The following is a 15,089-nucleotide window of genomic DNA, read 5'->3' as shown; positions in this document are numbered from 1 at the left end:
TCCTGCACCATGTCTGCAGTCTCTGACCACCTCCTGTACTATGTCTGCAGTCTCTGACTGTCTCTTGTATCATGTCTACAGTGTCTGTCCATCTCCTGTACTATGTCTGCAGTCTCTGATCATCTCCTGTACCATGTCTGCAGTCTCTGATCATCTCCTGTACTATGTCTACAGTCTCTGATCATCTCCTGTACAATGTCTGCAGTCTCTGATCATCTCCTGTACTATGTCTGCAGTCTCTGATCATCTCCTGTACCATTTCTACAGTCTCTGATCATCTCCTGTACCATGTCTGCAGTCTCTGATCATCTCCTGTACCATGTCTGCAGTCTCTGATCATCTCCTGTACCATGTCTGCAGTCTCTGATCATCTCCTGTACTATGTCTGCAGTCTCTGATCATCTCCTGTACTATGTCTGCAGTCTCTGATAATCTCCTGTATTATGTCTGCAGTCTCTGACCATCTCCTGTACTATGTCTGCAGTCTCTGACTGTCTCTTGTATCATGTCTACAGTCTCAGACTGTCTCTTGTAGCATGTCTGCAGTCTCTGACCATCTCCTGTACTATGTCTGCAGTCTCTGACTGTCTCTTGTATCATGTCTACAGTCTCAGACTGTCTCTTGTAGCATGTCTGCAGTCTCTGATCATCTCCTGTACTATGTCTGCAGTCTCTGATCATCTCCTGTATTATGTCTGCAGTCTCTGACCATCTCCTGTACTATGTCTGCAGTCTCTGACTGTCTCTTGTATCATGTCTACAGTCTCTGACTGTCTCTTGTATCATGTCTGCAGTCTCTGATCATCTCCTGTACTGTGTCTGCAGTCTCTGACCATCTCTTGTATCATGTCTGCAATCTCTGACCAGCTTCTGTACCATGTCTGCAGTCTCTGACTGTCTCTTGTATCATGTCTGCAGTCTCTGATCATCTCCTGTACTATGTCTGCAGTCTCTGATCATCTCCTGTACTATGTCTGCAGTCTCTGATCATCTCCTGTACTATGTCTGCAGTCTCTGATCATCTCCTGTATTATGTCTGCAGTCTCTGACCATCTCCTGTACTATGTCTGCAGTCTCTGACTGTCTCTTGTATCATGTCTGCAGTCTCTGATCATCTCCTGTACTATGTCTGCAGTCTCTGACCATCTCTTGTATCATGTCTGCAATCTCTGACCAGCTTCTGTACCATGTCTGCAGTGTCTGACTGTCTCTTGTATCATGTCTGCAGTCTCTGACCATCTCCTGTACTATGTCTGCAGTCTCTGACTGTCTCTTGTATCATGTCTACAGTCTCTGACCATCTCCTGTACTATGTCTGCAGTCTCTGATCATCTCCTGCACCATGTCTGCAGTCTCTGACCACCTCCTGTACTATGTCTGCAGTCTCTGACTGTCTCTTGTATCATGTCTACAGTCTCTGACCATCTCCTGTACTATGTCTGCAGTCTCTGATCATCTCCTGCACCATGTCTGCAGTCTCTGACCACCTCCTGTACTATGTCTGCAGTCTCTGACTGTCTCTTGTATCATGTCTACAGTGTCTGTCCATCTCCTGTACTATGTCTGCAGTCTCTGATCATCTCCTGTACCATGTCTGCAGTCTCTGATCATCTCCTGTACTATGTCTACAGTCTCTGATCATCTCCTGTACAATGTCTGCAGTCTCTGATCATCTCCTGTACTATGTCTGCAGTCTCTGATCATCTCCTGTACCATTTCTACAGTCTCTGATCATCTCCTGTACCATGTCTGCAGTCTCTGATCATCTCCTGTACCATGTCTGCAGTCTCTGATCATCTCCTGTACCATGTCTGCAGTCTCTGATCATCTCCTGTACTATGTCTGCAGTCTCTGATAATCTCCTGTATTATGTCTGCAGTCTCTGACCATCTCCTGTACTATGTCTGCAGTCTCTGACTGTCTCTTGTATCATGTCTACAGTCTCAGACTGTCTCTTGTAGCATGTCTGCAGTCTCTGATCATCTCCTGTACTATGTCTGCAGTCTCTGATCATCTCCTGTATTATGTCTGCAGTCTCTGACCATCTCCTGTACTATGTCTGCAGTCTCTGACTGTCTCTTGTATCATGTCTACAGTCTCTGACTGTCTCTTGTATCATGTCTGCAGTCTCTGATCATCTCCTGTACTGTGTCTGCAGTCTCTGACCATCTCTTGTATCATGTCTGCAATCTCTGACCAGCTTCTGTACCATGTCTGCAGTCTCTGACTGTCTCTTGTATCATGTCTGCAGTCTCTGATCATCTCCTGTACTATGTCTGCAGTCTCTGATCATCTCCTGTACTATGTCTGCAGTCTCTGATCATCTCCTGTACTATGTCTGCAGTCTCTGATCATCTCCTGTATTATGTCTGCAGTCTCTGACCATCTCCTGTACTATGTCTGCAGTCTCTGACTGTCTCTTGTATCATGTCTGCAGTCTCTGATCATCTCCTGTACTATGTCTGCAGTCTCTGACCATCTCTTGTATCATGTCTGCAATCTCTGACCAGCTTCTGTACCATGTCTGCAGTGTCTGACTGTCTCTTGTATCATGTCTGCAGTCTCTGACCATCTCCTGTACTATGTCTGCAGTCTCTGACCATCTCTTGTATCATGTCTGCAGTCTCTGATCATCTCCTGTACCATGTCTGCAGTCTCTGATCATCTCCTGTACCATGTCTACAGTCTCTGATCATCTCCTGTACCACGTCTGCAGTCTCTGATCATCTCCTGTATCATGTCTGCAGTCTCTGATCATCTCCTGTACCATGTCTGCAGTCTCTGATCATCTCCTGTATTATGTCTGCAGTCTCTGATCATCTCCTGCACCATGTCTGCAGTCTCTGATCATCTCCTGTACCATGTCTGCAGTCTCTGATCATCTCCTGTACCATGTCTGCAGTCTCTGATCATCTCCTGTATTATGTCTGCAGTCTCTGATCATCTCCTGTACTATGTCTGCAGTCTCTGACCATCTCTTGTATCATGTCTGCAGTCTTTGACCGTATCCTATATTATGTCTGGGGACTCTTTCTAACAGAAGCCCTCTCTGTGTGCATCAGAGAGACTCCGTTCCAGGTCTCATTAGTGTTCTCTCTTCCTGTATTTTCTTTATTGTTAAGAGATCATGGGAGGATTTCAGGGTAATGAAGACTTCTTAGAGGAGCAGCTCTGTATTTGAGTCGTTGCCATAGAATCGTTTGTAAAGGGGAGGAGTTGGTAAGATGACCACGCCCATGTGGGGGCGCCAGAAATATTTCTGCACCCAGGCGCCGGTGACCCTAGGATCGGCCCTGCCACCGTGTTACTGCCCTGGAAGATACTGTAAGACCCTTAGATACTGCAGCACAGGTGACCAGAAAGACCCTATCTGAACATACTTTAAAGATGGCCGACATGGAAGACCGCATGCGGAGAAACAATATAAGGCTGGTGGGATTCCCAGAAGGAGTGGAGGGAAAGCACCCAGAGGAATATCTAGAGAAATGGCTGATCGCTAATATGGCGCCTGACACTTTCACAAAAATGTTTGCTATTGAAAGGGCCCATCGAGTTCCAGGCCGGGCCCCTCCAAAGGGAGCCCCCCCCAGGTCTATGATAGCAAAAGTGCTTCACTTCCGGGACCGGGAGAATATCTGTCAGAGGAATAACAGAAACTTTGTTTGCCAGTACCGGCATTTCCCTGTACGCCTGCGTGGCAGAATGGCTAATAGGCGTACGCGGGTACGCAATTCAGCAGATCGCGTCACGGCGTAACGGCGCACATAGACGTGCAAGTTAGCGGACGGCTAAACGGCGAAACGGCGTAAGCACGTACGCACATACGCATCTTAGCCGCACACGTGGGTTCCCCTATTAGCCCTATAAAAGGCAGCTCAGCTCTCTGGCTTATTGCTGGTTTGTCATTTCAGCTTCTGTGTTCCTGTTCCTTGTTCTGCTATTGACTCCTGCCTGTTGTGACCCGGATTTCCTTGACCACCCTTGAACTTCTCCTGCACCTTGACCTCGGCTTGCTTAAACGGATTCCTCTTCAGTCTGCTCCAGTGTTTGACCCCCGGCTTCTCTTTAAAGACTTCGCTACTGCCTGCTCCAGTGTTTGACCCCCGGCCTGTCTTGGACTCTCCTATTGATTGATTCCTGTGTATGACCTTGGCTTGTTTAAACGGACTTCCTTCCTACCGGCTTGCTGTGTTTGACCCCCTGGCTTCTCTACATACTTGTTCCAGTTATCTACTTCAGGCCCAAGGTGTTGGAGCCCCAGTCTGATTCCTCTGCTGATCACCGTCCGGGTGTACCCTGCACGGACTACTTCCAGACAGAAGTTCAACACGCAGGCTCCTACTAGTGCCTGGCGACCCGTGCCTCTCTGTGCCCGATACCCTCTGTGCCACCTCCAGGGGTATAGCGCACTCAGCTGCAAGGGGAGCCGCTCTCAGCATTTCGGCCCTGGTGAGTACCCTGACAGTACAAACCAGCCATGTCAGAGGCCGACAGAGCTGGTTCTCCCCTTGAGGCACTCTGTCAGCAGGTGACAGCTCTTACTCAGGCTGTCCAAAGACTCCAAGATGGCTACTTCCAAATTGAGGGCCGTCTCCAGCACCTGATGTCTGCTCCAGCTCCTTCAGATGCAGCCTCAGCCAGCGGGGTGGCCTCTCCCCAAGGTCAAGTCACCCCAGCATCTTCAGTTGTAACGACTCTTCCTGAACCCAGAGTCCCCACTCCGGAACGTTTTTCTGGAAACCGGAAGAAATTTAGAGCTTTTAAAAATGCTTGCCTACTGTATCTAGCTCTTCAACCCAGGACTTTCCATGCAGAATCCATAAAAGTGGGATTCGTTATTTCACTACTATCTGAAGAACCACAATCTTGGGCTCATAATCTTCTTGAACAGAAGAGTCCTTTATTAGACTCAGTTGAAGCCTTCTTTGCCGCTATGGCTCAGTTATATGATGACCCGCAACGCACAGCTACTGCTGAATCCATTCTGCACACCCTTACCCAAGGAAAAAGACCAGTAGAGGATTACACCGTGGAATTTCGTAAATGGTCTGGAGACACCACCTGGAATGAGGCCGCCCTTAAATACCAGTACCGTCAGGGCCTCTCCGAAACACTTAAAGACGAATTGGCACGAGTGGATACCCCTGACTCTTTGGAAGATCTGATCCAACTCGCCACTAAGCTCGACAGACGCCTGCGGGAGCGTCGCTCTGAACGCTTCCAGTCTTCCCGGCCTACCTGGATGTTACCCCGGGTTCCTCCAGTTCCTGTGCCTATCGCGGGTCCCTCAGCTTCTGCTGACAGTGAGCCCATGCAACTGGGACTGGTCCGGTCCCCACTCACTCCTGATGAGAGACTGCGACGGCGTCAAGCCAATCTTTGCCTCTACTGCAGAGAAGCTGGCCATTTCCTTCGTAACTGCCCTGTGAGACCCAGTAAGTACCGCTTACGGCATGCTATGAACTTTCAAGTTGCTGACTCAACCCAGTCTCACCTTATCCTACCGGTCTCATTACAGGTGGCGGAAGAGGGAGTTCGACTGCTGGCTATCGTTGACTCCGGAGCATGCAGCTGTTTCCTGGATGCATCTCTTGCCCAAAGTCTGCACATCCCTCTTCAAGATAAAAAACAGCTCCTTCAGATTTACCTGGCAGACGGGTCTCTACCCAACTCAGGACCCATCACTCAAGAAACCAAGCCCATTCTTGTCTCTACAGACTCTGGTCATCAGGAATTTCTTTGCTTCAACATCATCAACTCACCCATGTTTCCCATTATCTTGGGGTTCCCGTGGCTAATGGCACACGACCCTCAGATCCTTTGGAGTAAAAAAGAAATTCTCTTCTATACAGCATACTGCTCCCAGCATTGTTTTGTGCCAACCTCCAATAAGACTGTCCCCTGTTTGACCGTACAACCAGTGCCAGATACGCTTACACATGTCCCTGCAGCATATCACGAATTCCTGGATGTTTTTGATAAAAAGAAGGCCGATAGTTTACCACCTCATCGGCATTATGATTGCCCCATCGATCTGTTGCCCGGCTCCGAGATTCCGTTTGGCCGAATTTTTCCCTTGTCGGAGACCGAGTTGGAAGCTCTCCGCCTCTACATTGATGAAAACCTTGAAAAAGGATTTATTCGTCCTTCTTCCTCCCCAGCAGGGGCTGGTATCTTTTTTGTCGAGAAAAAGGATGGATCTCTCAGACCATGCATAGACTATAGAGAACTTAATAAAATCACCATCAAAAATCGATACCCACTTCCCCTCATTCCTGAACTGTTCCAGCGGTTTCGATCTGCCCAAATATTTACCAAATTGGATTTACGAGGGGCATACAATCTTGTTCGGATACGTGCTGGGGACGAATGGAAGACAGCCTTCAGGTCCAGATTCGGTCACTTTGAGTATCTGGTGATGCCGTTTGGGCTCTGTAATGCCCCAGCTACATTCCAGCATCTAGTCAATGATATTTTCCGGGAATTCCTAGATAACTTTGTCATTGTCTATCTTGACGATATTTTGATTTTCTCTACCACTTTAGAATTACATCGAGACCATGTCAAGAAAGTCCTCTCAGTTCTCAGAAAACACGGCCTGTTCCTAAAAGGAGAGAAGTGTGAATTTGAAAAGACTACCATCCAGTTCCTTGGCTTCATCATCACTACTGAAGGGGTAGCCATGGATCCACAAAAAGTTAAAGCCATCCAGGAGTGGCCGGCCCCCTCAGACAAAAAAGGAGTCCAGCGATTTATCGGCTTTGCCAATTTTTATCGCAGGTTTATTAGGGGGTTCTCCTCAATTATCTCTCCCATCACTCAATTAACTCATCAACAAATCAAATTCCGATGGTCCCAGGAAGCTCAAGATGCCTTTGCCAAACTAAAGAATCTATTCACGTCAGCTCCCATACTTCAGCATCCGGATCCCACTCTACCTTATGTACTTGAAGTTGATGCCTCAGAATCCGCCACAGGAGCCATCTTGTCTCAGAGAAGTGGTATTAAGGCACTTCTCCATCCAGTAGCCTTTGCCTCCCGCAAACTAAGTCCTCCAGAGAAAAATTATAATGTTGGTGACCGGGAATTATTAGCCATAAAAACTGCCCTTGAGGAATGGAGATACTTACTGGAGGGTGCGTCCCAGCCCATCATGATCTTCACGGACCACAAGAACCTGGAGTATCTCCGAACAGCCAAACGTCTTAGGCCCCGACAAGCCCGATGGGCATTATTCTTCTCCAGGTTCAATTTCCATATCTCCTATCGACCTGGGTCAAAAAATGGGAAGGCGGACGCACTTTCCCGTATGTTTCCAGAGGCCAATGAGTCAACAGAACCTGAAACCATCCTATCCTCTCACAATTTTCTTCATCTCATTCAACCTAACCTTCAATCTATTGAACAGGCCTCTAGGCAATGCACGGAATCCGAAATATCCTCCTTAGAAAGAAGAGATGGTTTGCTGTGGGCCCAGGACAAGGTTTTTGTCCCCTCCTCTGTAAGGCTTAGAATTTTACAGACTTTCCATGATCACAAAATGGCAGGACATTTCGGAGTACGGAAGACTTCTGAATTAGTTCACCGCACTTTTTGGTGGCCGGGTTGGAGGCAAGACTGTAAAAAGTATGTTCAATCCTGCATTACCTGCCAACGCAGCAAAGGGTCAAACACTAAAGCTTGGGGCCTCCTTAGACCCCTATCTATCCCTGAAAGACCTTGGAGTGAGGTTTCTTTGGACTTCATTGTTGATCTACCTCCCTCTGAAAATTTTTCCACCATCTTAGTAGTGGTGGATCGCCTCTCAAAGATGGCACACTTTCTACTGATGATTGGTACCCCTTCTGCTTTGGCTACAGCAAATGTTTTTATTAAAGAAATAATAAGACTCCATGGCGTTCCCCACAACATCACCTCTGATAGAGGAATTCAATTTACCTCAAAATTCTGGAAAGACCTTTGTAAATCCCTGGAAATCAAAACCTCCTTTTCTTCAGCATACCATCCCCAAAGCAACGGCCAAACAGAAAGGACAAATCAGACCTTGGAGCAATATCTCCGTTGTTTCTGCTCTAGCTCTCAGGATAATTGGTCAACCCTTCTCCCCTGTGCGGAGTTCGCCTATAATAATGCCACACACTCTGCCACCAATCAGACGCCTTTTTGGGCCAACTATGGGTTCCACCCATCTTTTCTGCCAAACTCCATTCCAGAAGTCACAACCCCCGCAGTTCAAGATCGAGTAAATCTCATCCAATCTAATTTTTTACAGATCCAAAAGGCCATGAAGGAAGCTCAAGACAGCTATAAGGAATATTACAACAAAGGGAGAAGAAACAATCCCGAATTTAAGGTTGGGGATAAGGTTTGGCTATCTGCTGTCAATCTTAGATTACCCTGTCCCTCACGTAAACTTGGCCCAAAATTCATTGATCCTTTTGAAGTAAAAAGGGTAATTAATCCTGTGGCCTTCGAACTAACCTTACCCAGTACTCTTAGAATTCATCCAGTGTTCCATGCATCCCTACTAAAACCAGTAGTTCCCAATTCTTTTTCAGGAAGGGAGGAACCTCCACCTCCACCAGTGGAGGTAGAGGGTGAAGAAGAATTTGAGGTGGAAGCAATTATGGACTGTAGAAAGAGGGGTAGGCAGACTCAGTATCTGGTGAAATGGAAAGGGTACCCACCGGAAGATAACTCCTGGGAACCTGCCAGTAATATACACGCACCTCGTTTGGTTCAGAATTTTCACAGACGACACCCAGGGATATTAGCCAGGTTGGGCATCCGGAGGTTGCCCCTCGGGGGGGGGCACTGTCAGAGGAATAACAGAAACTTTGTTTGCCAGTACCGGCATTTCCCTGTACGCCTGCGTGGCAGAATGGCTAATAGGCGTACGCGGGTACGCAATTCAGCGGATCGCGTCACGGCGTAACGGCGCACATAGACGTGCAAGTTAGCGGACGGCTAAACGGCGAAACGGCGTAAGCACGTACGCACATACGCATCTTAGCCGCACACGTGGGTTCCCCTATTAGCCCTATAAAAGGCAGCTCAGCTCTCTGGCTTATTGCTGGTTTGTCATTTCAGCTTCTGTGTTCCTGTTCCTTGTTCTGCTATTGACTCCTGCCTGTTGTGACCCGGATTTCCTTGACCACCCTTGAACTTCTCCTGCACCTTGACCTCGGCTTGCTTAAACGGATTCCTCTTCAGTCTGCTCCAGTGTTTGACCCCCGGCTTCTCTTTAAAGACTTCGCTACTGCCTGCTCCAGTGTTTGACCCCCGGCCTGTCTTGGACTCTCCTATTGATTGATTCCTGTGTATGACCTTGGCTTGTTTAAACGGACTTCCTTCCTACCGGCTTGCTGTGTTTGACCCCCTGGCTTCTCTACATACTTGTTCCAGTTATCTACTTCAGGCCCAAGGTGTTGGAGCCCCAGTCTGATTCCTCTGCTGATCACCGTCCGGGTGTACCCTGCACGGACTACTTCCAGACAGAAGTTCAACACGCAGGCTCCTACTAGTGCCTGGCGACCCGTGCCTCTCTGTGCCCGATACCCTCTGTGCCACCTCCAGGGGTATAGCGCACTCAGCTGCAAGGGGAGCCGCTCTCAGCATTTCGGCCCTGGTGAGTACCCTGACAATATCCTAAGGGGAGCTAGAGTGGGCCCTGAGATGACTTCTGATGGAAATCGCATATCAATATACCCTGATTTCTCTGCCGTTACCCAGAAACAGAGAGCTTCTTTTCAACCCATAAAGAAAAGATTGAGAGATCTCAACTTGATCTACAGCATGCTATATCCTGCTAAGCTACGAATTGTGGAGAATGGGAAAACGCTTTTTTTCACAAATCCTACTGAGGCAGCTGAATGGCTGGACTCTCGTGGTAATCGGAGAAATAGAGCCTCACCTAGATCGCCTTGAGGAAGATGAAAACATGTGGAGCAATTGTTTTCTTTGGGTGAGAGAATACTAATTGAAAAGGATACTGACTGCCTATTTGACTGTATCTTGTGGTATATCTCTCCCTGCCTCACCAGTCGCCCCCTTCCCCCCCTTTTTTTTTTCCACACCCCCCAAATTAAATTTTTTTTTGGTTGTTCTTTTTACTTTTTTGTTCTCTTATGTGGAGTTTTTTTTGCTGTAACACAGATTTTTTTCTTCATGCTGAAAATATTGCTGGAACAGGAGATCTGGCACTGTGGATGCAATTTCTTCCTGATGGTTGTCTTTTGGGGGGGGAGGGGGAGGAGGAAAGTTGATCCTTTTGGTTTTGTCTCTGGAAAAGTTTTTTATTTTTTATTTGTTTTTTATTTTTCTGGAGGACTTTTCTATAGATACTAGTGGTAAAAAAAAGGGTTTTTTTGTTTTATATTGCCGCTGTCCTATGCCAAAAAGATATACAGTGCCTGCAGATGGAACTTGAAGCTGCAATTTACTGGAACAACTTTTTTGCTGAGAGTAAGAGTTTTTTTTCCTATTTTTTAGGGAAAACAGAGTTTTTATTGACTTATTGTTTTTATTGTTTTCTGATACTAAGTAGCATTGTTACTCCTAAGTAACTTGCCTTATGTGACTAGTTTAAGGCGCATCTCTGCTGCTAATTCATTGTGGTTATGGGAAAAAAGTGCCTGGTATGTTGGGACTGGGTGCAGGGAGGGGGGAGGGAAAGGATCGGAAATTGCAATTTTTGGGGTTTTTTAAGTCTGTCTTTGGTGGGGGTGGTTCATGTTTGCTATAATTACAGGAAATCATCTCAAATGCTGTGCCTGTATCGCCCTCTGCAAGCACTGGGGGAGGCCTGGAGCCCATTTGGATGGCTGGATTGGTCAGGTGAAATGGGGAGGTTCGCCTACTACTACAATTATAGATATGGCGGTTAGTCTCAAAATTTTGGCCTGGAACGTACGAGGCCTCAATTCTAAATTCAAGCGCTCCTTGATCTTTGACTATATTAAGAAACACAAGCCCCATATAATTTTATTCCAGGAAACGCATCTACAGGGCTCCAGGGTTCTCTCATTAAAACGAGCACATGTTGCCGGGGCCTATCATGCTACTTACTCTTCGTACGCACGGGGGGTTTCCACTCTGGTTACTAAGGCTATGCCTATTTCGATACATGCGGTTCGGACTGATATTAAAGGGAGGTTTGTGGTATTAGTGATCCAGGTGATGAATAAATTTCTAACGATAGTGAATTTATATGTACCTCCTCCTTTCTCGCTAGCTCACTTAGATGATATGTTACAAATACTGTATGAGGTAGCGGAGGGGAGGATATATATATTAGGGGACTTCAATACTGTGGCAGAGCCAGCTCTGGATAGATTTGGGGCGGTATCCGGCACGGCGGCTCCTTTAGCGGGATGGTTGTCTGCACATGGTTTCAGAGATGTCTGGCGTTTCCATCATCCTGGGGTGCGGGAATATTCCTGCTACTCTGAAACGCATAAGACGTTGTCCAGGATAGACACCGTCCTGACTGAGGGAGACGGTATGCAATTGGTTCAGGGGGTTTCATATTTGCCCAGAGCTTTATCAGATCACTCCCCCATGTTACTAGAACTTAATTTAGGACCAAAGCCGGGTTTAAGGCTATGGCGAATGGAGGCGAGTTGGCTTCAGGAGGAGTGTATTAAAATCAAATGTACAGAGGCGATTAAACATTTTTGGGCAGAAAATACTGGCTCCGCATCCACGCTTCTCCAATGGGAGGCTTTTAAGGCCACGCTGCAAGGGGTGTTCATGACGGAGGTCCGAAGTTTTAAAAAACAACTGGCCTCAGAGGTACAATTTAAAGAGACTGAGGTGACATTGGCGGAAGCGGAATATGTTAGAGACCCCACTGCAGACAGGCTACTGACTCTACAAACCAGTACAAGGGAGTACAAGACGATCCTCACAGATTGTACCACAAAATTAAATTTGGCACAACGTAGACGCATATTTGAATTTGGAGACAAGAATGGCAGGCTTCTGGCATATCTGGCGAGACCTGACTATATTCCGGTCTATATTAAGTCGGTGTATGATGACTCTAGGACTGAAATATGTGATCCTAGATATTTTTGCTAGTTTCTATAAAAAACTATATAGCTCTTGTGCCCCCTTGGAACTGGTGAAATTGGGGAAATACATAGCTGATGTTGAATTACCTAGATTGACAGAAGAAGACAGTACTGCTTTAGAAGCGGGTATTACGGTGGAGGAGGTAGAGAAGGCGATTGCCTCCTTTCCGCCTAGGAAGGCACCTGGTATTGTATAAATTTTGACTTTGTGCACAATAAAAACATTTGATAAAAAAAAAGATGTAATGTCTCTGTGATGGGAGACGACTCATGGAGGATACTATATATACAGGAAATTAAATGTAATTGATGAGGGCCTTGGGCACACAGATATTCAAAAGTAGTAGGTTTATCTAGAGTTAGGGATGGTGATTTAGAATGAAAGAAATGTCTAATTTGCATATAGAAGTGGAAGAGATGTGGTGGAAGGTCAAATTTCTCACTTAAGGTGTTAAAGGTATGTCGTTTCCTTGTTATGAGATGTACAAGGTTCCTGAGTTGAAAGAGATGAACATTCACCCATGGGAATATCCTGCCCAAGGACATACTATGCGGAATGAGAGGGTTAAATAATACGTTTATAAGAGGGGAGCAGGGAGCCATAAGGGAAAAGCGTTTAAGGCAGTTACGCCATATATTTAGAGTCAATATCATTGGTCCAGTACACTGACGTTTATATAGGGAACCAGAGCAGGGGAGCGCCCCAGACCAAGGATCCCGGGTGGACCGGGTAAAGTACCCCCTTTTCAATAGTAGACCATTGGTTTGGTGCATGTAAGGAAGACCAAGAGGTAATGGCCCTCAGGTGTGTAGCATAATAATATTTAGTGATGTCAGGAGCTCCTAAGCCCCCTCTGGATCTGATGGCAAACAACACTGAGCTTGCTATACGGTGTGCTCCACCATTCCATATAAACTTCAGGAAAGTTCTGTGAAGTGCTTTTAATTGTGTGGCAGGTACAGCTACTGGGAGGGTTTCAAAATAATAAAGTAATCTAGGCAGTATAGACATTTTCAAAACATTAATTCTGCCTAATAGAGATAGGGGGTACTTTGTCCAGTTCGACAGAGATTTATTTATATCTAGTATCAGGGGAGGGAAGTTGGTATCATATAGGGAGGTATAAGAAGGGGTAAGTAATACACCTAAATATTTAAGAGAGGTATTACACCATTTATAGGGGAAAGATTCTTTGAGTTGAGATATTAATGGCGATGGGATGTGTATAGGAAGGGCTTCAGTTTTACATGTGTTGATTTTGTATCCGGAAATAGCACTAAAAGAGTTCAATACCTTATGTAGTGAGGGAAGGGATATTAGCGGGTTGGTGATTGTGAGCAAAATGTCGTCTGCAAATAACGATAATTTATATTCCCCCTGTCTCATCACCACCCCACTGACATCCGGGTGAACTCGAATATACTCAGCCAGGGGTTCTAGGCACAGAATAAAAAGCAATGGTGAAAGGGGACAACCCTGTCGAGTTCCGTTTGTCATGGGAAAGCCAGGAGACAGGAAAGACGACATTTGTACTTGCGCGGAGACATTGGAATATAAGGCTTCTAAGGCTGTTAAAAAAGGGCCAACAAAACCATATATCTTTAAGGTGGCGAACATATAGGGCCAACTTAGCCTGTCAAAAGCTTTTTGTGCGTCTAAACTCAGGATCAATGCCGGTCGGGAGGTTCTGTCCAAGAGATCTATCAGATCTATTGTACGCCGGGTATTATCTCCCACATGTCTCCCAAGGACGAAACCTACCTGATCCTTGTGTATCAGTTTGGGGATGAATACAGAAAGTCTGGTAGCAAGGATTTTAGTAAAAATCTTGTAGTCTGAGTTTAAGAGGGCTATGGGCCTATAGTTATCCGGGAGAGAGGGATCCTTTCCAGGTTTGGGAATCATTGATATAAAAGAATGGGAGAACTGTGAATGAGGGGGAGTACCCTTGAGAAAGGAGGCATATAAAGCTAGCATGTGAGAAGATAAAATATCAATAAAAGATTTATAGTATGAGTAAGGCAACCCGTCCGGGCCAGGGGCTTTGTGTAATGGGGGATTTTTAATTATAACAGAAAGTTCTTCAGCTGTAACTGCTACATTTAAGCTTTCTAAATCCGTTGTAGATAGTTTCGGTAGCTTTATATTGGAAAAAAAGACTCAAAATTTTTCTGGGTAAATTCAAATTGATTCTCCGGATTCAGGCAATTATACAGTTTATTGTAAAAGTTGCCAAAAATTTTGGACATCTCACGAGGACAATGAGTTCTAGATCCGTCTGGTCGTATAAGAAAATCGGGCAAGGAGTTAAACGGATGAGAGCATAACTTATTGACTAGCATTCTGTGAGGTTTATTGGAGAATTCATAAAATTTTTGCTTCGTCCACAACATGGATCTAGCTGTTTTGTTAAGTTTTGTTGATCTAATTTGTTCTCTAAGTTGAATGACTTTGTAAAGTTTCGGCACTGTGGGACCACCCAAAAATCTCCGCTCAGCAGTTACCAGGGCAGACATTAGGGACTGTAATAGGTTATTTCTATCTCTCTTCAGTCGAGAACCTTTAGCAATACATGTACCTCGGAAAACAGTGTAGATACCTGAGACACTGATCCAGTGTTGAGTGAAAAATACTCACTCAAGCTATTTGCTAGAGTAGAGCGGGAGATTTCAGACTGCAAGAGATGATCATTGAAACGCCAATGACAGGATTTGGTATAGGTCTGAGATAACATTAAATCCAGCATAATGGGTGCGTGATCTGACCATGTAATGGGAGAAATATCTGAATCAACTAAATAAGGAATAAGTGGGGCTGAAATAAAGAAATGATCTAGACGGGAATACATATTATGAGCTGATGAGTAGAACGTAAATTGTTTAGCAGAAGGGTGTTTTATCCTCCATGAGTCGAAAAGTCTATGTGACCTAATACATTTACGGAAGGCATTAGCCTGAGATAGTACTCTTTTAGATGGGGTAGGACTAAAAAGTGTTTGTCTGTCTCTAGTGGGT

The sequence above is a fragment of the Aquarana catesbeiana genome, linkage group LG05 (assembly GCF_042186555.1).
Source record: "Aquarana catesbeiana isolate 2022-GZ linkage group LG05, ASM4218655v1, whole genome shotgun sequence".
In the NCBI taxonomy this organism is placed as follows: domain Eukaryota; kingdom Metazoa; phylum Chordata; class Amphibia; order Anura; family Ranidae; genus Aquarana; species Aquarana catesbeiana.
The sequence above is the reverse complement of the archived record's forward strand: the minus strand, read 5'-3'. Positions refer to the sequence as shown.